General features: G+C 43.4%; 1 protein-coding gene across 8 annotated transcripts in view; it reads left to right on the top strand.

The window, feature by feature from the left end:
- HDAC8 (histone deacetylase 8) overlaps positions 1-24,552 on the top strand; it is a 199,811-nt gene that overhangs the window by 150,457 nt on the left and 24,802 nt on the right. The window lies entirely within an intron of this gene.

Genomic DNA, 24,552 nt, shown 5'->3' with positions numbered 1-24,552 from the left:
AACCAATAGCTGACCACTAAGCTAACCAAGTAGAGACCTCAGTGGCCACACATGACAAAGAATACAGACTTTACAGAATGAATTTGGAAAAGTCACTAAACAAATAAACACCACCAGCCACAACAAACCCTGGGCAGGGGGAGAATCTGATTTCTGGAGTTACCACATTATGTAATTTAAAATGTCCACTTTTCAACAAAAATTACAAGACATATGAAGAAACAAGAAAGTATGGTCAATACACTGGAAACATTAATCAACATAAAGTGTCCCTGAAGATGTCTAGACATTGGACTTACTAGACAAGGACTTTAAATCAGCTATTTTAATATGTACAAAGAATTAAAGGAAAATATGAGAACAATTTCTCATCAAATAAAGAATATCAATAAAGACAAAAATTATAAAATAAAATAAAATATATATAAATTCTGGAGTGAAAAAGTGTAATAATTGAAAAAAAAAATTCACTAGAAGAGCTCAACAGCAGATTTGAGCAGGCAGAAGAAAGAATCAGCAAATGTGAAAACAGATCAACTGATATTGTCCAGTCTGAGGAGCAGAAAGTAAAAATAATGAAGAAAGATGAACAGAGCTTTAGAGACCTGTGTGACACTATCAACTGTACCAACATACACATAATGGGAGTTCCAGAAGGAGAGGAGAGAGAGAGAAAGGAACAAAAAGAATATTTGAAGAAATAATGGCCCAAAACATCTCAAATTTGATGAAAGACATTGATCTATACATCCAAGAAGCTCAACAAACTCCCAAGTAGGATAAACTGAAAGAGAGCCATACTGAGACACATCATAAACTGCTGACTTCTGACCAGAAACCATGGAGGCCAGAGATTCAAAGTGCTGAAAGAAAAAAAAACCTTTTCACTAAGAATTCTGTACCTGGCAAAACTATTCATCAAAAATTAAGGGGAAATTAAGATATTCACAGATAAACACTGAGAGAATTTAATGCTACAAGAAATACTAAACCTACTCTACAAGAAATCCTAAAGAGAATCCTTAATGCTGAAATGAAAGGACATTAGACAGTAATTTGAATCTATATGAAGAAATAAAGACTACCATAAGAGTAACTACATAGGTAAATATAAAAGTACAAATGTATTTTTCTTTGTAACTTTTTTCTCCTATATCATTTAAAGATTTTATTTTTTCCTTTCTCTCCCCAAAGGTGCCTGGTACATAGCTGTATGTTTTTAGTTGTGTGTCCTTCTAGTTGTGGCATGTGGGATGCTGCTTCAGCATGGCTTGATGAGCAGTAGCATGTCTGCACCCAGGATCCAAACCAGTGAAACCTTGGACCGCCAAAGTGGAACACGCGAACCTAACCACTCAGCCACAGGGCCGACCCCTCCTATATGATTTAAAAGACAACTGCATAAAGCAATAATTGTAAATCTGCTTTGATAAGAGCACAGTGTATCCAGATGTAGTTTGTTTGATACTAACAGCATAAAGGAGGAGCATGAGAATGGAGTGGTATAGTAGCAAAGTATTTGTATAATATTGAAGTTAAATTGGTATTAATCCAAACTAGATCGTTAAAACTAAAGATGTTAATTATAATCCCCAGGTCAACCACTAAGGAAAAAATACACACACGCACACATATATACATATATATTTATACATAATACATTAAAATATATTTAAAATAACAAGGGAATTAAAATGGTACATTAGAAAATATCTGTTTAATAACAAAAGAAGGCAGTAATGGAAGAAGAGAGGAACAAAAAAGTATAAGATGTAGGAAACAAATAGCAATGTGGCAGATGTAAACCATACCTTATCAGTAATTATATTAAATGTAAATGAATTAAACACTCCAATTAAGTCAAAGATTGGCAAAATGGATTAATAAAACATGATCCAATCATGTGTTGTCCATAAGAGAAATACTTTAAATTCAAAGTCACACATAGGTTGAAAGTAAAAAGATTGCAAAAGGTATATCATGCACACAATAACCAAAAGAGAGCTGAGTAGCCATACTAATAGTAGACAAAATAGACTATCAAACAAAAATTGTTACTAGAAACAATGAAGGACATTTTTATGATGATAAAATTGTCAGGCATCAGGAAAATATAACAATTATAAATGTATATATGCACCTAAAAACAGAGCCCCAGAATACATGAAGTAAAAACTGAAGAATTGAAGGGGGAAATAAACAATTCAACAACAATAGTTGGAGACATCAGTACCTCACGTTCAACAATGGATGAAACAACTAGACAGAAAATCAACAAGGAAATTGAAGACATGAACATCTTTAAACCAACTAGACCTAGCAGACATATATGGAACACACCACCCAGCAACAGGAGAATACACATTCTTTTCATGTGCACATGGAACATTTTCCAGGATAGAACATACATTCGACCACAAAACGAGTCTCAATAAATTTAAAAGGATTGAAATCAGATGAAAAGGAATGAAATTAGAAATCAATAAAAGAAGGAAATTTGGGGAATTCACAAATATGTGAAAATTAAACAGCACAGTCCTAAATAACCAATGGGTTAAAGAAGATATCACAAAAAAAGTTAGAAAAGACTTTGAGATGGATGAAAACCAAAGAAATTGTGCCAAAACTTATTGAATGCAATGAAAGCAGTGCTTAGAGGGAAATTTGTAGCTGTAAATGCCTATATTAAAAAAGAGGAAAGATCACAAATTGATAACCTAACCTTCCACCTTAGGAAACTAGAAAAAGAATAGCAAACTAAACCCAAAGTAAGCAGAAGAAAGGAAATTTTAAAAATTAGAGCAAAAATAAGTAAAAAAGAGAATAGAAAAGTGAGAGAAAAATCAATGGAACCAAAAGTTGATTCTCTGAAATGATCAACAAAATTGACAAACTTTTAGATAGACTGACCAAGAGGGGGAAAAAAAGGACGATTCAGATTACTAAAATGAGAAATGAGAGTAGGGACATTACTACCAACATTACAGAAATAAAAAGGAGTATAAGGGAATACTATGAACAGCTGTATGTCTACAAATTATATAACCTAGATGTAATGGACATATTTCTCGAAAAACACTACAGAAACTAACTCAAAAAATAGAAAATCTGAATAGACCTATAACAAGTAAAAGAGATTGAATTAATAATTTTTTTAAATCCCACAAAGAAAACCCCAGGCACCTATGGTTTTACTGGTTAATTCTACCAAAATTTAAAGACTTAACACCAATCCTTCATTTAAAAAAAAAATAGAAGAGGAATTAGCACTTCCCAGTGTATTATACAAGGCCAGTATTACCCTGATACCAAAATTGGACAAAAATATCACAAGAAAAGAAAACTACAGACCAGTATCTCTTAAGAATGTGGAGACAAAACTTAACAAAATACTAGCAAACCAAATCCAGCAACATATAAAAGGACCATGCACCATGACCAAATAGGATTTATCCCAGGAATGCAAAGTTGTTGTAACATCTAAAAATCAATTAATAAAATACACCATGTCGATAGAATAAAAAGAAAAAAACATGATCGTCTCACTAGACACAGAAAAATCATTTGACAAAATCCTATACCTTTTCGTCATAAAAACACTCAGCAAATTAGGAATAAAAAGGAACTTCTTCAACCTGATAAAGGGCGTCTATAAAAAAAATCTACATGTAATATCATGCTTAATGGTGAAAGACTGAAATCTTTCCTCCTAAGATCAGGAAGAAGGATGTCCACTCTTGCCATTTCTGTTCAATCTTGTGCTGGAGATTCTAGCCAGGGCAATTGGAGAAAAAGAAATAAAAGGCATCCAGATGGGAAGGGAAAAAGTAAAGCTGCCACTATTTGCAGATGACATAATTTTGTATATAGAAAATCCTAAAGTATCCACAAACAAAAAAATTATTAGAGCTAAAAAATCAGTTCATATGGCCCAAATCTGGAACACTGATGACACCATATGCTGGCTGGCAAGGATGTGGAACAAAGAGGAATTCTCACTCATAGCTGGCAGTAATGCAAAATGATACAGCCACTTTGGAAGACAGTTTGGCAGTTTATTACAAAATTAAATATATTCTTACCATATGACCCAGCAGTCACACTCCTTGGTATTTACTGAAAGTAGTTGAAAACTTATGTCCACATAAAAACCTGCACACAGATATTTAGAGCACCTTTTCATAATTGCCAAAACTTGGAAGCAACCAAGATGTCCTTCAGTAGGTGAGTGGATAAACAAACTGTGGTACATCCAGACAACGGAATATTATTCAGCACTGAAAAATAAATGAGCTGTTAAACCATGAAAAGACTTGGAAGAACTGTAAATGCATATTACCGAGTGAAAAAAGCAGTCTGAAAAGGCTATGTACTGTATGATTCCAACTATATGACATTCTGGAAAAGGAAAAAATATGGAAACAGTAAAAATATCAGGGGCACGAGCCAGCCCTGATGGCCTAGCAGTTAAAGTTTGATGTGCTCCACTTCAGCCCGGGTTTGGTTCCTGGGCACAGAACCACACCACTCGTCTGTCAGTAGCCATGCTGTGGTGGTGGCTTACATAGAAGTACCAGAAGAACTTACAACTATACACAACTATGTACTGGGGCTTTGTGGAGGGGGAGAAAAAGGAGGCAGATTGACAACAGATGTTAGCATAGGGTGAATCTTACCCTGGGGGGGAAGAAATAAGATCAGGGGTTGTTGATGAGAGGAGAGATGATTAGGCAGAGCATGGAGGATTTGTAAGGCAGTGAAAATACTCTGTATAATACTATACTGATGAATATATGTCATTATACATTTGTTCGAACCTATAGAATGTACACCAAGAGTGAACCCTAGGGTAAACTGTGGACATTGGGTGATTATGATGTGTCAGTGTAGGTTCAATTGTAACCAGTGTACCACTCTGGCAAGGGATGATGATAATAAGGGAAGCTATGCATGTGTGGAGGCAGGAAGTACATGGGAAATCTCTGTACCTTCCTCTCAATTTTGCTATGGACCTAAAACTGCTCTTAAAAAATTGTTTTAAAAAATGAGTTCCACAAGTTTGCTGGATACAAGATCAATATATAAAAATCAATTCCATTTTCATACATTAGCAATGAACAATCCAAAACGTAATTAAGAAAAAAATTCCTATTACAATAGCATCAAAAAGAATGAAATACTTACCAATAAATTTAACAGAAGGATTACAAGACTCGTACACTGAAAACTACAGGATGTTGTTGAAACAAATTAAAGAAGACCTATGTGTATGGAAAGACATCTTGTGTTCATGGATTGGAAGACTTAGTATTCTTAAGATGGCAATGCTCCCAAAATTGATGTACCAGTTCAACATAGTCGATATCAAAATCCCAGCTAGTTTTTTTTTAAGAAATTTACAAACTGATCCTAAAATTCATATGGAAATGCAAGGGACCCAATATCCAAAACAATCTTGAAAAAGAAGAACAAATTTGGAAGACTCACACTTCCTGGTTTGAAAACTTACTATAGAGCTACAGTAGTCAAGACAGTGGTACTGGCATGCAGAGAGACATATAGATCAATGGACTAGAAATGAGAGTCCAGAAATAAACCCGTACATCTATGGCCAATTGATTTTTGACATGAGTGCCAAGACCATTCAATGGGGAAAGAATAGTCTTTTCAACAAATGCTGATAGGACAGCTGGTTATCCACATGCAAGAGAATGAAGTTGGATACTTGCCACACACCATATATAGAAATGCACTTGCCACATACCATATACAAAAATGAACTCAAAATGGATCAGAGACCTAAATGTAGGAGCTAAAACTGTAATACTCTTAGAAGAAATGTAGGTGTAAATCTTCATAACCTTGGATTAGTTTCTTCAGTATGACACCAAATACCCAAGGTACCAAAGGAAAAACAGATAGCATGCTCTTGCCACAATAAAAAAAAAAGAAAAAAGAAATTGGATTTCATCAAAATTAAATACCTTTGTGCTTCAAAGAACACTATCAAGAAAGTGAAAAGACAACCCACAGAATGGGAGAAAATATTTGCAAATCATATATCTGATAAGGGACTTGTATCTAGAATACATTTTAGAAACTCTTACAACTCAATAATAAAAAGCAAAGTAACCCAATTTAGAAACAGGCGAAAGGACATTTGGTGAATTGACATTTCTCCAAAGAAGACATACAAATGGCCAATAAACAAATGAGGAAATGTTCAATATCACTAGTCATTAGGGAATTGCAAATCAGAACCACTATGAGATATCACTTCACTCTTACTAGAATGACTATAATCAAAATATAGACAATAGCAAGTGTTGACAAGGATGTGGAGAAATTAGAACCCTCATACATTGCTGGTGGGAACTTAAAATGGTGCAGCCGCTTTGGAAAACAATCTGGCAGTTTTTCAAAAAGTTAAACATAGAGTTAAAATGACCCAGAAATTCCACTCCTAGGTATATAACCACATATGTTCACACAAAAACTTGTACACAAAATTTCAGAGCAGCATTATTCATAATAGCCAAGAAGTAGAAATGACCCCAATGTTCATCGACTGATGAGTGGGTAAACAAAATGTGGTACATCTATACAATGGAATATTGTTCAGCAATGAAAAGGAATAAAGTACCGACCCATGCTACAACATGGATGAAGCTTGAAAACATTATGCTAGGTGAAAGAAGCCAGACACAAAAGAGTGCATATTATATGATTCCATTTATATTAAATGTCCGGGATAGGTGAATCCATAGAGACAGAAAGTAGATTAGTGGTTACTAAGGGCTGTGGGGAGGGGGAAAGAATGTTTATTGGGTAGAGAGGTTTTTTCTGGAGTGATGAAAATGTTCTGGAATTAGATAGTGGTGATGGTTGCACAACCTTGTAAATATACTACTACTTGTGAATATCTGAATTGTGTACTCTAAAAGGGTGAATTATATCCTCAAGGGGAAAAAATAGACAGAGGGACGGATTTGGCCTGTGGGCCCTAGTTTGCTCATCCCTGTTCTAGAGCAATGGTCTTTGGAGTCACACAGACCAGAGATAGGATCCTAATTTTCAATTTATGAGTTCTGTGACCTTGGACAAGTTACTTCACAGCTTTAAGCCTCACTCTTCTTTATAGGATGGGGATATGTACAATACCTGCCTTGTATTGTGTGAGGATAAAGTTAGGTCAAATGGAAGCTCCATGAAAGCACTCTTTCCCCAGGGCCTAGAACTGGCTTGCGTTCAATGTACATAAATAAATAAATAAAGCATTTAGCACAGTCAAAGGCTCACAGTAATAAATACTAATAGCAAACTCTTATATACCACTTACTGTTTGCCAGATAATATTCTAAGTGCTTTGTAGAACTTTATCTCATTTTGTTATCATCCCCATTTTCCAGATGAGAAAACTGAGGCACAGATAGTATAAGTTACTCGCCCAAAATCACACAGCTAGCAAATGGTAGAGCCAAAATGAAAACCCAAGTGGTCTGGCTCCAGAGTCCATGCAATAAATATTGAGTGCAAATATGATTATTCTTATCATAATTATCATAGAGTTTAATAAACATCTGGATCCTACTTCTCCCTTAGTTGTCTGAGCACACACTAGCACCTCTATGTCCCCAGCATTTGATTCATTGAAGATGCTGCCCACGTCTCTGATGTTCGCTATGAAGCATATTCATTTTTTCATCCGTCCGTTCATTCATGCATTCATTAAGCATGTACAGTATCCCTACTATGTTCTAGGCCCTGTGCTATATAGATATAAAAAGACCTACCCTCTATCCTCAAAGAGTTCAAAGTCTAGTCGGGAAGAGAATTATAATCCAGCTGGTAAGTGTAGTAGAGATTCATGCAAGCATGCTGCGGAAGCAGAGAAGACCCAGGGAGTAGTGTGGAGGTGGGAGGAAGGAAGGGCCTGTGAAAGCTTCCTGGAGGAAGTGGTACCTAGAGAGACGTGGATTAATCAGGTATAGGAGGGGGCGGTTAAGTGAAGAATAAGGTGAAAGTACACGTGTAGGCCGAGAGGTCCAGGAGCCCTTGGTGAAACCCAGCGCAGAGGCCAACATGACTGAAAACCAGCTGCAAGGGGACCTGGAAGAGCTCATAAGGGCCTAAGTGCCCTGCAAGTTTGAACTCAAGCAACCACCCAGCATTGCCTCTCCACCCTACCCTCGGGTATTTTTCTTTGCAGCACTTATCACTATCTGACATATATCCTTGCTGTTTATTTACCATTTGTCTCCTCCCACCAGAGTGTGAGCGCCATGAGGGCAGGGACTTTGGTTTGTTCACTGCTCTGTCTCCTTTGTCCACCACATGCCCGTGTTTGTATTGCCTGGTGATGGTAGGCCTCAACAAATATTCTTAAATAAGTGAAGTAAATTGAGTAAACTAATGTCCTGGGAGCTCTAGGGAAGACAGAGAGCATTCAGATACAGGCTCCACCCCCGGGAGCCTTACAGGCTAGTGGGGGCCTTAGCACGTGGCCCTGAGCACCTATTACGCTCCGTCTCTCTCCTCTTTCACTTCCTGCCTTCTTTCCCAGAACTTTCAGACTGTCCTCTCACCATTTAAATTTCCAATTCCCTCATGCATCTCTCTCCACCCCATCCAGGACTTTGCACTCCCGGCCAGTGGCCCATGCTCCAGGCCCCCCTCCTGGCTCTGCCCATCTGAAATGTCATCGCTGATAGCTGCCTGCATCTGTTAGGTGTGGTTAGCATGATCAAACTAATTTTCACTAATATATGAATCACTGCCAGAGCAGTCTAGGGTGTATGATTTTTTTCAACTTTTTGTTATGGAAACTTTTAAGCATATACACAGCAAAGAGAAGAGGACAGTGAACTCCCATGTACCCATCACCAGCTTCAACAAGGCTCAACCTTCTGCCATTCTTATTTCTTCTATTCCCCATTTTTCTATTGAAGTATTTTTTTTTTAAAGATTTTATTTTTTCCTTTTTCTCCCCAAAGCCCCCCGGTGCATAGTTGTATATTCTTCGTTGTGGGTCCTTCTAGTTGTGGCATGTAGGACGCTGCCTCAGCGTGGTTTGATGAGCAGTGCCATGTCCGCACCCAGGATTCAAACCAACGAAACACTGGGCTGCCTGCAGCGAAGCACGCGAACTTAACCACTCTGCCACGGGGCCAGCCCCCCTCTTGAAGTATTTTAAACCACATCCCAGGTACCATACCATTCCACAGTTGCTGGCCTAGAAATATTTCAGTATATTTTGCCAACAGATAAGGACCTTCTTTTAGCATAACCACAATACCATTATCAAACTTAACAAAATTAATAGTTCCTTAATATCATCTAATACCAGTCAGTCACGATTGTTTTATCCAATTGTCTCAAAAATATTTGTCTGCATGGATTTGTTCAAATCAGGATCCAAACATGGTCCACACATTTGTTGTGTACTTTTTAGGTTTAAGGCCACTTGGCAGAATTCCGGGCCGCATGGACAAGTGGGGCCTAATCAGCCCACAGCCTCTCTGAGCATCCCGGAGTCCCCACTCCTAGGAGCTGCAGGGAGGCCACTCCCTGGCTGGAGAAAGGACTAGCCATCCAAACCCCCATCAGAACTTTTCTCTGTTCCCCAATAAGGAGTGGAAGGATTGTCACCTCAGGGTGGGATGGAGAGGAGAAAGGAAGGAGAACCAGAGAAATGCCTTGCAGCTAGCTTTCTGCTCTGCCTCCTGTCTGGACACCCCCAACCCCCACGCCCATCCCAGCTGGCCTCAGAAATATTGGGTAACTGTGTAAAAGTAATCATGATTGCAGTCCTTCCTGGGAGCTGCTTACCATCAAGCCTAATTACTGCACAGCACAATAATCATTATGCATATCATTAAAGATGTGTCAGATTGACTTTGTCATGAGTTTTATTTGATTTCAATATAAAACTGCTCCAGTACGCACAGCCTTCAGAGCTTGTTGCTCCTGGTCCCTACCAGGGAGCGGAAGACCAGCTATTGGCAAGCCAGCAGCTGAGCATCCCATCCTGTCCCGTCCCATCCCATCCCGTCCTGTCCTGTCCACTTCCATGTGCACTGGCTCTGCTGCAGCCCGGGCCAGAGGTGCCCAGCCGCCTGCCCTTCCTCTCTTCCTCTCCACGGGCTGCACATCTGGGCTTGGGGCCCGATGATTCACACTTACAAACAGAAACAACCAAAACAACAAAACCCTGCAGCCTCTGCCAGCATCAGCTGCTGCTTCCCCCGTCCACAGGGATCTCAGTCAAGCTTCTTATTGACTCAATCCCTGCAACATCTTCATTATTCTCCCCATTTTGAGGATGGGGAACGTGAGATGAGCCAATGTGTCCAAAGTCATCTAGTTCATCATTAGCAGAACCGGAGGCTGTGGCTGCTGAGCTGGGGCTTCTGTGGGAGCCGAGGCCGGGTCAGGCTCCATCCGTTAGGCATTCCTCTCTGGTAATGGATGCGTTTGCAATTTTCAAACACACTAAATGATGTTGTCTGTGCTGCTGGGCAACTTCCCGAGAAGCAAGCACAGGGGAGTTGAGCAGTGGGAGTGGAGAGCAGCACTTTTCTAGCTCACGTTTGCAAGTTGTGGGAACCGAGCCAGTAGCCTGAACCAGGAGGCCGCCCAGGCCTTGCCTCATTGGTACATTGTCAGGCTACCTCTTCCAGCAGGTTTCTTGCTGCTTGCCAGCACCAAGGCAGTCACTAATTAGGTAAACCAGTGTGGAGGAAGCATGTATACCATGTCAAATCATCGCCTAATGAGCCTGCCCTTTGGTCCCTGTGCAGATCCAATAAATGAGTTTGGCGTGTTGATGCTCAAATGCTCGTTCGTTCAGGCGGCCTTGAGGGAGGGCCACCTTTGTGCCCTGCTCTGCGCTAAGTAAAGTACCATGTGGTTCTTGCTCCTGAGAGCTGCTCTCATGGCCTAACGGGGGAAAAGGGTGTGTAAACAAATACGCCAGAGTGGGCCCGAGGGCTGCAAAAGGCCTGGCGGAGGCACAGAGGAGGGCACAGGGAGCTCCGCCTTTGGGGAGTCAGTGAGGACTTCAGAGAGGCTACATTTGAGCTGGGTCTTAAAAGATGAGTAGGAATAGTCCAGGCTGAGAAGGGAAGGCCAGGCATTGTCTGCAAAGGGGATGGTGAGCAGAAAGGCAGGGAGGTGTGATAGGAACCCAAGATGCTTTTGCAGATGTAGGGTAAACAACTTTCATTAACATATCTCAAGGCCTTAATAATTTAGGGTCAGACTTCCAGGTGGCCCAGCACTCCTGTTTACTGATTCTCCACGACCTTTGCTTCCCTGCCCTACTTTTTGTGCCAGCCTTTTGGCCTTTCTGCAGTTCCTCTGCACTTAGCTCAAAAGGCGATGCTGAAATATGCCATTTCAATGTGTTCATTCTTAATTTTGCACCAATCACATTGGCCCACTGAATGGCTTAGCTTAGGTTTCTTGGAGCTGCAAAAGGAGGCCTTTTTTACCTAGAGTCAAACCGAGGGAAGCAGGGCCTGCCATAGGGGGGGATGGTGCAAAATCTCTGGGGACACCTGGACTCCATGTGCTAGGCCTGTGCTGCCCCGTGTCTGTTCTCAAGCAAGCGGCCTGTTTGTTTAGCTGCTGACTGCTGTCTTCGTTAGAGGGACATTAAAATACTGTTGGTTTGAGTGTGGCAAGGTAATGAATCGTCCTCGTGTGAACTCTTAAATAAACTATTAGGGAACGAGCCTAAGTGTACCTTTACTAATCTGCTGATGAGCGTCAGCCACATCTAGAGCACTGAAGGGACCCAGCGGCCACAGGTTAGTTTCTGTAATGAAAGTGAAACCTCCTCCATTTGTCTAGCCTCTAGAACTTTTTACAAAATTTCTTCCACTGATCCACGTTAACAGCCCTTTAAAGCTGGCAGGGTGGAAATTTGTGTCCCCATTTTACCAATGCGGAGACTGAGCCTTGAGGGGTTAAGTGATTCCAAGTGGTTCCCATGTTATGGGAAACCGAGCCCCACGATCTCGCAGTGCTGGGAGCTTTCCTACTGCCCCGAGCTGCCTGCTGCTGAGCCAGCCTTTTCCCCATGGCAGGTGGGTGTGGGCAGAGGCAGCACTCACACGTTTACAGGACAGCTGGCTGCGGTTAGGCACCCAATCTACAGGTTCCTCGCACTTTTCGCAGCACACTCCCCTTAAGAAGGCCCTCCGGATGTTTGCCATGTTAGCATCAACCGGTGCGTGCGGCAGATAAAGAGTGATAAAGAGCAACCTCGGGAAGCAAATCCCCCTCCAAGATGTAAGTCATTTACTCCCTTCTTACCAACAGGATCAGGTTCAACCTGCATAAATCTATTTTAGTGTATTTTAATTGCTTGTAAACTAAGTGTTTCCTGGATATGCCACTGACCATGAATAATTAGAATCATTTCAATGACTGGGTTTTCGAAAGTGAATGGGAGAGCAGACAAAAAGGGGCTGCTCTGAAGGGCGAGTCATTTGTTAAAGCCTGAGTGGGAGCCTTGTCTCAGCCTTCTCCAGTTTTATTTTGTTTTTTCGTGATGTCACTAGAGCCGCCTGTTTTTCAGCTACTCTGGCTGCCCTTCAATTTTTAGGCATCCCTCATGTTAAGTAACGCCAGCTGCTGACAACCATCGGGCCCAAGTGGCCACATGTCAGAGTCATTCATTCACTCAGCAGAGACATATGAAGCACCTACTATGTGCCAGGCCCCTACCAGATCTCAAGGATAAAAAAAAGAATAAGGCCCAGTTCCCAGCCTTGAGGAGAACACTCCCTAGCAGGGGAGACGGGCACATGAACAAACAATTACTCTATAATGCGATAAGTGCTAGAAGAGAGAGGTGGACAGCGAGCTGTGGGAACGCAGAGGAGGAATGTACTCCATCTGGGGGTTGGGGCTGGTGCAGCAGAGAAGCAACATTTAGCAGGGGCTCAAAGGCAGCAGAAGAGTTGTCCAGATAAAGGGGAGCGGGGAGAGACCCTACAGTTCAGTGTGGCTACAGTTTAAAGGCCACAGCTCAGACCGCGGTGTGAGATAAGACTGAAGCAGTTGGTTGGGCCAGAGTGAAGGCCTTTGTCTGTCCTGCCTTAGAGTTTGGACTTGGTCCTGCAGTCAGTGGGGAGCCAACCATGGTTTTTAAGCAGGCGGCATGACATGATCAGATCTGAATTTCTGACAGAAAACTCAGGGAGGGACGGGAGACAGTGAAATCAGTTAGAGGCTGACTCAGAGAGCATGGCTTTGCTTTGTCTTCCCTCTGGACTCCAGGTGCTCCCTGCCCGAACGTCTGTTGTGGCCCTTACCACAGAGCATTAGAATTAGCGTTTGCACAGCTGTCTCCCATCCACTCCTTGAGGGCAGGGGCTGAGTCTCATTCATCTCTTCGCACCCAGAGCCTGGCACACAGGAGTGCTCAAAAGACATTGGTATCAAGTGAATTAGGGAACAAATGAATCAATAGGTTCTAAGCAAGTACAACTCTTATTTGCCCTCAAGTAACCACTCTGATGGCGTTATCAGAGATAAATCCTACTCTGCTGGAGTAGCAAGTCCATCCATGACTTTTCCCCTGCCTCTGCTGAGAGCATCAATCTATCATTGTCCATCATGAAGGAGAGATGCACTATTCAGAGAAGACAAGAAAGCTGCGTACAGAGCTGTGCTGGTGCTGGTTATGATCCAGTACTCTCTTCTTTCTCATAAACAGTATTCATTGTTTAGAATATATCTTCACTGTCCTCATTCTGCTCCTTCTGCCTTTCTTACCTTCTCTCCCTTCCTATTTAAGTCTTACTCATCCTTCAAGGCCAGCTCGTTTGCTTCCCATCTCCTCCATGAAGCCTTATCCATTGCCAGCCCCCATACTCAGAATTAAGAATTCCCACATGAGTTCCCATAGCTGTAGAGAAATGATTCACCTCTAACATTCATCTCATCGTAGTTATTCCTGTATCTGTCTGCCTTCTCTACTAGACGGTAAGCTCCTCAAGGCCAGGGATTGTCTGCTCCATCATTGTCTCCCCAGCCCCTCCCACTCTGCATCCTGCCCAACAGATAACCAGTGAGTGTTTTCAAATAATACCCAAAGCATATTTCTTGCTGTGTGGCTGGCCCGTGAAAGATAATGATAGTCTTGGGAGTACCTGATGCCTCTCTCTATCTTCTTACACATGGTTAGATATGTTTTCCTTCATCTGACAAATAGCGAGGAAAAACAATCATCGCTCATCAAACAGTGGGAATATCTCACAGAGACAGAGAGCCCCTAATCTCTATCCCCTAATCCCATACCGTTTCAGGTATTTTGAAAGCACAAAATCCAGTGCCTCTAAATAAAACAGAAGCACACTGACCCATTCAGGGTCATAAGTTCAAGTCTTTGCTGAGGAGCTTACTGTGTGATGAGACTCATGTATGGTACTGAGTGAACAAAAGGAGAAGATGGACATTCTCTTTGGAGGAACTTATACTGAATTAGCTCTACTTGGAACACATTAAGCATCAAGTACCAAGAATTCAAGTTTTCTACGTAGGAATTTCCAGCAGACAATTATAAATGCAAGTCAGAGGCTGAGGATAAACACTGGATCCAGAGATGTGGGATTTCTGCATAGGAGTGATCAAAACAACAGCAGAGAGTGTGAACTCTTGCAGAGAGAGAACAAAGAGCTGAGAGTACCTGGAGCACCCACATTTAAGAGACAGATGGAGGAAAAGGGTCCAGGGAAGGAGACTGAGAAGGAACAGGGAGAGGAGTGGTGGTGAGAGAGAAGATAGTGCCAAAAATGAGGGGGTAACTGATGACACATGCTGAGGAGAGATCAAATAGGGCGAGTGATAACTGAAAAGAAGACATTCTTAGGAAGATCACTCTTGGTCTCCTAAAGCAGGAATAGCAAATATAGGGCACATATGACTATATCTCCCGAGGCCCCACGCTGCCTACCATGTACTCCCATGGATTGCATGACAAACTGATCACGGCACATTTCCCTGCTGAACCTAGACACAGCCTCAGAATCTTTCTCAACACAGTACCCCAAGCAGCTACTACCAATCAATCAGAGTTGCCAACAAGCTAAAATCTCTTTGCCATCCTCCTTCTAGAAAACAGTTCAATGGAGGTGTGGGGAAGAAGCAGAGAGCAGTGGGTTGAAGTGTCTGGGAAATGAAGAAGTCGAGGTGATGAAGAAAAGAGAGATCTTAAGAAGTTTAGCAGTGAAGGAATGGAGAGAGAGGGCAGTTGCTTGGCAAGCCAAGGCAGCACTTACTAATCCTCTAGTAGAATCCGTTTTCAAGGTCATCTTAGTACTTGTCCAACAGCAAGCCAGGTAAAACAATATCCCTATACTCTCCCTTCTTCCATCTCCACCCTTGGCTTAAGGAAAAGTTGATGTAAAAAAGCTTCATGTGTAGGCTTATTTCCAAAATATTCATTTGATTAACAGAGACATATGGTATAACCAGAGCTGGCCCTGCACATATTTATGAAGGAGGAATTCTCTCTAATAGTGGAAATTTGAGGATCAGCAGTGATGTGGGGGAGGTATTCGTCTTGGCCAAGACCCTTTCCCCAGACCCCTGAAACCATGCCCTAAAGGAAAGCCTCGGCCTGCGGGAGACCCTTAGTGAAGTAGCAGCCACCCTGCCCTTGTCTCCTCTGCTGCCTCCTCTGTGCCCCCTTCCTTCCCTCACCAATCCCCCCCCTTTTTATCTCCTCTCCTTTGTATCACCTCTTTACCTCCTACCTCTCTTTCCCACCACTTCCAATTTCTTATTCCTGCCTCCTCTCTTCCATTTTTCTTAGTCCCTTTCATTTGGATCCTTCCCTTCTTGCTCCCTCTGTCGTCTTTCTGGCTTCAGGTTTTTGGATACAGGGTAAGCTCTTCGGAATTCACCCTTGTTCAGTCTGAAGGGGCATTTGTAAAGAGATCCAGTGTTACTACTGTCCATTGCATGCAGAACTGTTTCTTTGTACAGTTGTTAAAGCACAATAAACAATGACATCTAGCATTTAATAATAATATTTACTGAGCATTTACTCTGCCCCAGGCACTGTTCTAAGTGCTTTACATGAATTTACTCACTCATTGTCACAAAAACTCTATAAGGTGTGTTCTGTTATTATCCCTATTTTACCAACAAGAAAACCAAGGCACAGAACAGGGAAGTAACTTGCCTAAGGTCATATGTCTAATAAATGGTGGAGCAAAGATTTAGGGCTCATCCCATTTGACCTCAGAAATCTTAGTCTTTAACCACTGTGCTTCTTACTTCATGATGTCGTGGAAAGCCCGTTGGGCTGAAAGTCCAGAGCCTTGGGTTAAAGTTCACATCTGTTACTTTAGCACCATGATCTCGGACAGGTCACCTCACTTGTCCAGTGCCCCACACATGTGAGGGCAATCTGTTGTACTCCAGCCAGTGCCACACAGTTGAGCCTGGATTTATTCCTCTGCCCTTCCTTTAATGGTATCTTTCTCTCTCTATTTGGATTTTCATCTCCTTGAGAGCAGTCACCAGACTTTATTCTTTTTTTGTACTCAGCTTCCCCCCCAGGGCCTAGAATAACACTCAGCACCTAATAGAACATATGCGTGCATGTGCGCACACACACACATGCACACACACAATACACATATACGAATTACTGTGGATTGACTAACATAGGAATCTTAGTGCATACACGGTACACTGAAGGGCTATATACGTGTGTTCGTGAAGCCTCTAAGTACTTTAGCTAATGAAATAAGAATGGTTAGTATTGGACATATTCTTTGCTTAAATATAATTGGTGCTCAAATAAGCTAACATTTACCTGATTATTTTGTTTAATGAGCTTTTTTCTACACCAATAATTAAAATACCACTAGAACATCTGAATAATGAAAGTATGTCCATGCTCTCTTCATTCATTCACTCATCCAGATAGTTCTTGGCACTGGTATATGAGCCTCACCATGAAGCTGTTCTTAAGTACTGACTCTGTGTTCAAGGGGTGAGTTGAGTCCTGCTGGTGGGATATAGATGTGGTCCAGACAGGAGGCCAGGTCTCCATCCTCCCGTCCACCTCCACATGGAACGTCTTATCTCCAATAGCCCATGTCTCCCTGGCCTCTTGGTCATGCTCTGGACGCTCCTCATTCCCCATTCTCCTGCCTACAAGCAATCGCCTCTGATGTGCTGCTGCCTGCCAGTTCAGTCCAACAACTAATGGGGTTATTATTTTTGTCTGTTTGTGTTGTAAAGCCATGGCAATAAAATTGACTCCCGATAATACCACCGCAATTTTATGTCCTTAAAATGTAGCATAAATGATATATATAATAACCGAATTTCCTGTAAACAGAAATGTTTTTCTGGGGAAAAGAAGGCGTTTTTGTTTCCATCATGATTGGACCCAGGTTTTTTGATGGAGTGATTGGTGATAAAGGAAAGGTTGAGAAGTATCGTACAAGACCATGTTATGGTTCAAAGCGCTGGTGCTATGTTACTCTGGTTGTGATGAGTTCTGTCCACAGGGCGATTCAAGACAAGAAACGTTCTTCCTGGTCAGGGTCCACACCAGTCACCAGCACAGCTTCCCCAACTGAGGACAGAGCAAAGCCTCAGGGGGCTGTAAGAGGAATTGGCACTGACCTTGGACTCACCCTGATAGAATCAAATCGAATTTTTAGGAAAAGGTAAACTTTGAATTAGCAATAAAAATTTTGAGAGCTAGTTGGAGTATTATAAAAACAGGGCTGGCTAGCAGCAGTGTCATCGTACCCCCTACTAACTAGGAGAGAAGGAAGCTAGTTTAGCCACGGGAGCGTGTTGCCAGCGTGGCAAATGTATCCCGCTAAGCATTTTCCTCATGCTGAATCTCATCCCTAAGGCTCCATGAGATTTCACTTTACTGTTCTCTTTCTTCCTCTCTGGTTGCTCTTTTTTCTGCCTATTCACTAGATCTTTTTATCCCCCTACTGCCTTAATCCTTGGCCATGACCTCACTTCCATACACCATCGTCACATCTCCAGCTGCCCACTAGACATGGTGACCCAGATGGCCTACTGTCATCTCAAACCCAACTAAACCCAAGCCCATCACCTTCCCTTAGCCAGACTAGCTCTTCCTGCTAATTTACTCCAGCTCTGTCAGTGGCACTGCAATTCTCCCACTTACCCAGCCTCAAAATCTAGGAGTCAACTTTGACTTCTCCCTTCTCTCTTTTCCTCCACAGCCAACCAATTGCCAAAGTCCTAGTGAGCCTACCTTCGATGTCTCCCATCCTTCCCACCCCTACAGCAATCGCCCTTGTTCAAGCCCCCAATACCTCCCCCTTAAACTATTGTGGTAGCCTCCACACTGGTCACCCAGCCTTTGTATGCTGCTCCCGGGTTTCCTAAGGCACAACTCTGGTCCTGATGCTGCCCCAGTGCCTGTTGCATCAAGTCCTGTCCCCTTAACCTGGGATTCAAGGCTTCCCATGCTTTCCTTTTCCTGCTTTAGCCAACTTACAGTACTTGCTGGTCCCCAGACTTGTCCTGCATTCTCTTGCCTCCACTGACTGCTCCCCGCCCCACCCATCCCTGCTTGTTTGCAATCAACCCATCCTTCAAGACCCTAATTCTCCCTACTGGATGTGAATGTCCTCAGAATCCCAAACACATTTTCTTTCATTCATTCGGCAAACATGAATTGAGCACCTATTATTTTCTAAGCCCTATGCTAGGAGCTGTAAGTAATATAAATATGAATAAAACAGTATTCTTCCCTTGTGGAGCTCCAGCTGAGGAGCCAGAAAGACAGACATAACTAACTCTAAATCCCTATCAGGCTGCCTCTGACTCCCATCCTGAGGGCTCTTCCCCTCAGCCTATAAATATACTTAAGACCCTTCCATCTTAAAACAACCACCCTGCCGCAGCCCCACCCCTGTATCAAGCGCCTTCAAAAAGAGTGTATTCTTTTTTTTTTTTTTTGGAGGAAAATTAGCCTTGAGCTAACATCTGCTGCCAATCCTCCTCTTTTTGCTGAGGAAGACTGGCCCTGAGCTAACATCTGTGCCCATCTTCGTCTACTTTGTATGTGGGACGCCTACCACAGCATGGCTTGCCAAGCAGTGCCATGTCCGCACCTGGGATCCGAACTGGCAAACCCTAGGCTGCCGAAGCGGAACATGCGAACTTAACCGCTGTGCCACCAGGCTGGCCCCAAAGAGTGTATTCTTACCATCGTTCTCATCTCCGCTTCCTCCCATCCAACTCTTCAGCCCACTCTAGTCAGGCCTTGTCCATACCCTCCACTGGCTTTGCTCCGGCAGAGGTCTCCTTCCCATGGCCAATCAGAAGACCGCCCTCCTTTTGTTTAACCTCTCTACAATATCTCAGACTGTCACCAGAACTGTTTCCACTCCCTAGGTCCACCTCTGAAAGTTGGCTAGTGCCATGATTCTTTCCTTGACCCTCTTCTCTTCTCACTCTGTAGTAAGCCTGCCCTGCTAGCCACGGCAATTCCTTGGCAAGTCTCATCCTATTCCTTTATGTCATTAACTCCCAAATCTATAACACATATGCTGTATCTTAGGCCCAACCTCTCTCCTAAATTCCAGACCACTGGATCATCAGGATCCTGACCCTCAACATGCTCCCCACTGAACCCCTCACACACACGTACACCCCACCATGAACCCTTGTCCTCTGCCTGTATTCCTCATCTTGTTAATGTGCCTCCCACACAGAAATCCTCGACTCTCTCCTTCCTTACTTCTCACATCCAATTCATCGTTTAGTCCTATTGATGCCATCTTCTAAGTTTTCCAGTCTCTCCATTCGTCCCTCAACTGTTCTGGTTCAGGCCCTGTTACTATCATCCTGGTTCTAGCACCAGCCTTCTCACTGGTCTCCCTCCTTACATTCTCCCCCTCCAATTCCATTCCATTCTCCACACTGTAGCCAGCGAGTCCGCTAAAGTGCACACACACCTGACCTGTTGATTGCCTCATTTACAAACTCCCCCAAGTTTCCAGTCACTTATACCGCAGATAGTTATTTACCACTTACTAGGTGCGAGCACTGTTTTGGGAACTGCAGTACAGCAGGGAGCACAACAATGTTCTGCCCTCATGGACCTTCTAGTCTGGGATAAGGCCAAATACCTTAGTGTGGGGAGCAGGCAGCGCCTACCTTGAGATTCATGCCTGCCTCCCCAGTCTCGTGTCCTGATTCTCCTTATGCCCTACCCTCAAGCCATATCAAATTAATTTTGGTGCCTAAAATGTGCTATTCTGTTCCATACTCCCTGCCTTCGCCCAGGCTCTCTTGGGAATGCCTCCCTCCCACCACCCATCTCCTTTGCAGATCCCTCCTGCACAATCACTTCCTCTGGGGTAGTTTAGAGTCTCCTATAGGTAGTGCTGATCCCCAGAAAGACCTGGGTTCAAATCTCAGCTCCACACATGCTGTGTCAAGTTATCTGACTGTTCTGTGCTTCAGATCTTCATTTAAAAATGGAAATAATTATGGTCCTTCCAAATGAGTTGGTTGTAAGAATTAAGTTAGTCAATCGATAAAAAGTGCTGAGATACTTTAGGTGCCTGACACGTCATGAGCCTTTAATTCGTGTTACCTGTTACTACTTTTATCTTTAGTATTGTTATCATTCTACCTCACATCACACTGCTCTCTAATAATCCCTCCTACTAAATATGTCTTACTGTCTTTGTACCCCAACGACTAACTTAGTCAGGCATGTAGTAGGCACTTATAAATGTGGAAGGAGGGATAAAAAGATTGGCTGCCCCAGGCTCGTGACTTGGTTTCCTGTGACAAAATAGGGTTACGAAGGAGTAACAGCAACCTTAAGGCCTCTTCTGAATATCTTTTCAACCAAATTTCTAAGTGTACGCTGTTTGCACTGCATGAGCAGGAGCTGGAGAGGGGTGAGCAAGAAAGGCGTGTCGAGCGGGGCTGAACTGAATGAGAGCTGAGCTATTTTCATTCCTTTCTTCATTGACTCCTGGGTTGAGAAGGGACCAACTTCCCTAAAGTTGCCATTACCTTCAACTGCTATCCCCCAGCCCCACCTCATACTGTCCATTTGCCCCCTTTCCACCAAGTTCCCCTCAAAAATGTATAAACTGAAACCCAGAAAGCAAAAGGAGTGCTGAGGGAAAAGGGGAAGGGGTGGAGAAGGGTTAGCACCTCCCTCTTTCCCTTTGCTGAGATCAAAGCCAGGGTTTTCACTTAAAGGCCGGCTGGCCTCTTTCATCCCCTGCTCCACCTGTCTGGGAACGGGATCGCTGCTTGCCCATTTCCTTTCCTCTTCAGGGCTGGAGGGCAGTCTCAGGGTGGGGCCTCAAGCTATTTCTAGCGCTGGCCAAATCCCTCCACTCCAACATCTCCTTTGCCTTATGTGATCAGATTTCCTCTCCACCTTGCCAGTAAGTAACAAGTGGTGGGAGCATAGGGCAGGAAACTGTGCGAGCAGTCAGCGTCTCCACAGGCCCTCGGCAGAGCTAATGGCTTAAGCAAGTGGGAAGGACACTGGGGCTGCTAGGCTTTGTCTGGCAGGAGGAACAGGCTCTTCTTTCTGCATCACAGCCCCAAGTGCTGGGCCCAACATCCTCCAGGGTATGGGGGAGACACCAGTGAGGCAAGGGCCTCTTGCCCCCCGGAGAACGGAATTCACATTTCCTGCAGTCCTACTATACGCTGGGCCCTGTGCTAGGCCCTTTTGTATATATATTATCTCAGTGGTTCCTAACAACCCAGCCAGATCAGCATTTATCATCCCTCTGGTAGCAATGACAAAACAGAGATTAAGAAACTCGCCTGAGGCACGCAGCTAAATCCAGTATGAAAAGCCAGCTCCGCCTGACTCTAAAGCCAGTGCTCTTTCCACCTCATCATGCTGCCTCAAGAGTCTAGAAAAGCCGGTAATGCTGTGAGTTGGCTCTCTGCATTATTCCACAGAATTAACTGAACAACCAGCTAAACCTTTTGTGAATTAATTTCATTCAACATAATTTTAAAATAAAGGTTTAAAGAGAAACTTTGATGACTGAGTTCAACTCTACAGGCTATAAAAAAAGAATGTGACAGAAGTTTCTGCCTTTGCAGAGTTCACAGTTCCAGCAGAAAAGGGTTAATGAGTACAAAAATAAAAGCATAATGTAATACAGAAACAGAAATGCCACAAGAGAGCCAGTGAGGGGAAGAGGGCACCACCTTTGCCTTAGAGCCTCTGCCTTCCTGGGGCCTGTCGCTTCCCTCAGCCCCAGGCAGAGCCTCCCAAGGACAGGATGAGCCAGCTGCCTTATGGAACTGGATCACAAAACAGGGACTTTCTTCAGTCATCTGTGTCCCCTAGCCTAAGAATAGTGCCAATAAGCAGGACCTGGGAATAATATTTGATTGCAAAGGTGAGGAGATGTTTAGGAACCTAGACTTGGCTATTACCTGCAGGCAGCCTGCTTCAGCAAAGAATGGGTTATTTATGGGTTAGTTACAGCCAGGTGCTAATGCAGCCAGGACAAGAGGTTCAATCCCAGTGGAGCTGAGTTCTGTTACGTGGCAGTCAGTACTGTCCCCAGCTGACCATCTTGCAACCATGTGCTCTTGGTCCAAGAGCAGAATAAAGTAGGAGAGTGGGGGTGACCATGCAGTCAGCATTCACAATGAGAACGTGCTGTTCCAAACACTCAGCCCTGAACAGATAGCTCATAACATGTCTTGCTGACAGGACCAGCAGTGTTATCTTCGTGGATGGAAGCAGAACATTCTCTCCTCCTATACCTCAGCGAGGCACCCTGCTCTGATTTTTATAGCACTTTGATGCCAAGGGTTTGAGTCTCGCAGAGTGTCTGCTTCATCACAGCTGCCTTTCTTGTATTGCTCTCTCTAAACCCATCTTTCCGTACCCGTGAAATGAGTGTACTACTTGACTCCCGCTGGAGGAGGAGAGGCCGCCTGAGGAGAGAGGGCCACACCTGTTTGAAGCCTTCTCTTCTAGAGCCACGCCCACAAGGTCCTCAGGCTTGGACTGAGGGGCCTTCCTTGGCTAAAAATACAAACCTCTCAAGTTTCTTTGATCATAATGAGGAGTTAGTGTCTGGATATGTCCCCCAGGTAACCCCTTTTGTCTGTTCCATATATGGGTTTGGTAGAGACAATCTCTACGCAAGGCCTCTTCCATCTCCAGAACTTGAGGCTTCAGGCATCAGAGGAATAATTCCAGCAAGAAGGAACTAGGTACCTCTCTTCTCTCTAGGTCAGTCCATTAAAAAAAAAGGCATTATAAGCGTTGGCACAGTCTTGGGCATTTTTCTTTTAATTAAATGTGTAGAGTTTTCTGTCATGAATGTGCAGAAGCCATCTCCCCATCAAATTGCTCCCGTGGATTCCACAAAGACGCCATTAGAATCCCTAGACATTGTTCCGCAACCTCTCCCACGGTGCCAGATGTACAGCCAGACTCTCAACGAGGATAATTTGGTGGCAATGGCAATAACCCTGGATTATTTTTTAGAGGCTCTTTGGATGACGTCAAAGTCATGACATATCAAGATCCCTTCTTTCACGCCCTCTGTACCATTTTTTCTGTGGAATTTGAATTTCCCTGGCTTACTTACCGCTTAACAATATCACTATTGAAAGCACATAATGTTAAGGACCATATGCTCTCTCTCCAGAGAGTGTGCACAAATACTATTTCTGTTAAAAACTAAACAGAAATAGTAGCTTTGCATATTTCCCATTCAAAGACTTATCCCAATTGAATGATTTCCTTTGTCATGGAGTATTTTTCCCCAAGCGGGCCCTTATACAGAAGCTGAATCAGATATTGTGACTTACCAAAGGTCACAAGGAGTCATCTAGTGAGCTAGAAATAGAATCCAAAAGCCTTTATTCTGAATCCCTGAATTTAAAAACAAATAAACTCTACTACAAAGAAAGAAAAACTAGGGAAACTGGGTTTATTTGACATTCCTGGGTCGGGGAGTTCAAGGCAACCAAAACTAACAGGCAGCTGTCACAGTGTGTCAGGACCGAGGAGGTGAAGAAGACGTAAATGCTGCCTGCCCTCAGGTTGCCGATAATCCAGTGTGGGGAGATCAAGTCACTGTTGAAAAATCTCTACCCGCTGCAGAATGTGCTCGTGAACACCTAGAGGAGCCCAGAGGAGGTCTCCTCCATCTTCATAGCCCCCACAGCAGCCGACACAGTGACCTGCATGTGATATGCAGGCAAACACTGTCTATTTGTTGAACAAGGGCCATAAGAGAGGTGCCAACAGAATGCTCTGGGGGTTGGTGGAGAGTGAGGGACAGCTTTGTGAAGGAGGTGACATTTGAGCTGCGCCTGGCGGGAGGAGGAGGTTTTTCACAGGCAGCAGGGATTGGGGGAGGGCCTTTGCAGGCCTCGGGAAAGAGCAATGGCAAAGATCCTGAGGAGAACAAAGCGTGGTGTGATTTGGGAGAGCCCAGAGCAGGCTAGCGTGGCTAGACACAGGACGAGGTAGAAGCTAAGGCCGAGAGAAAGGTTGCGCCC

Source organism: Equus caballus, chromosome X (genome assembly GCF_041296265.1).
Source record: "Equus caballus isolate H_3958 breed thoroughbred chromosome X, TB-T2T, whole genome shotgun sequence".
NCBI classification, from domain to species: domain Eukaryota; kingdom Metazoa; phylum Chordata; class Mammalia; order Perissodactyla; family Equidae; genus Equus; species Equus caballus.
Note: the sequence above shows the minus strand (reverse complement) of the source record. Positions and strands in the feature narration are given on the sequence as shown.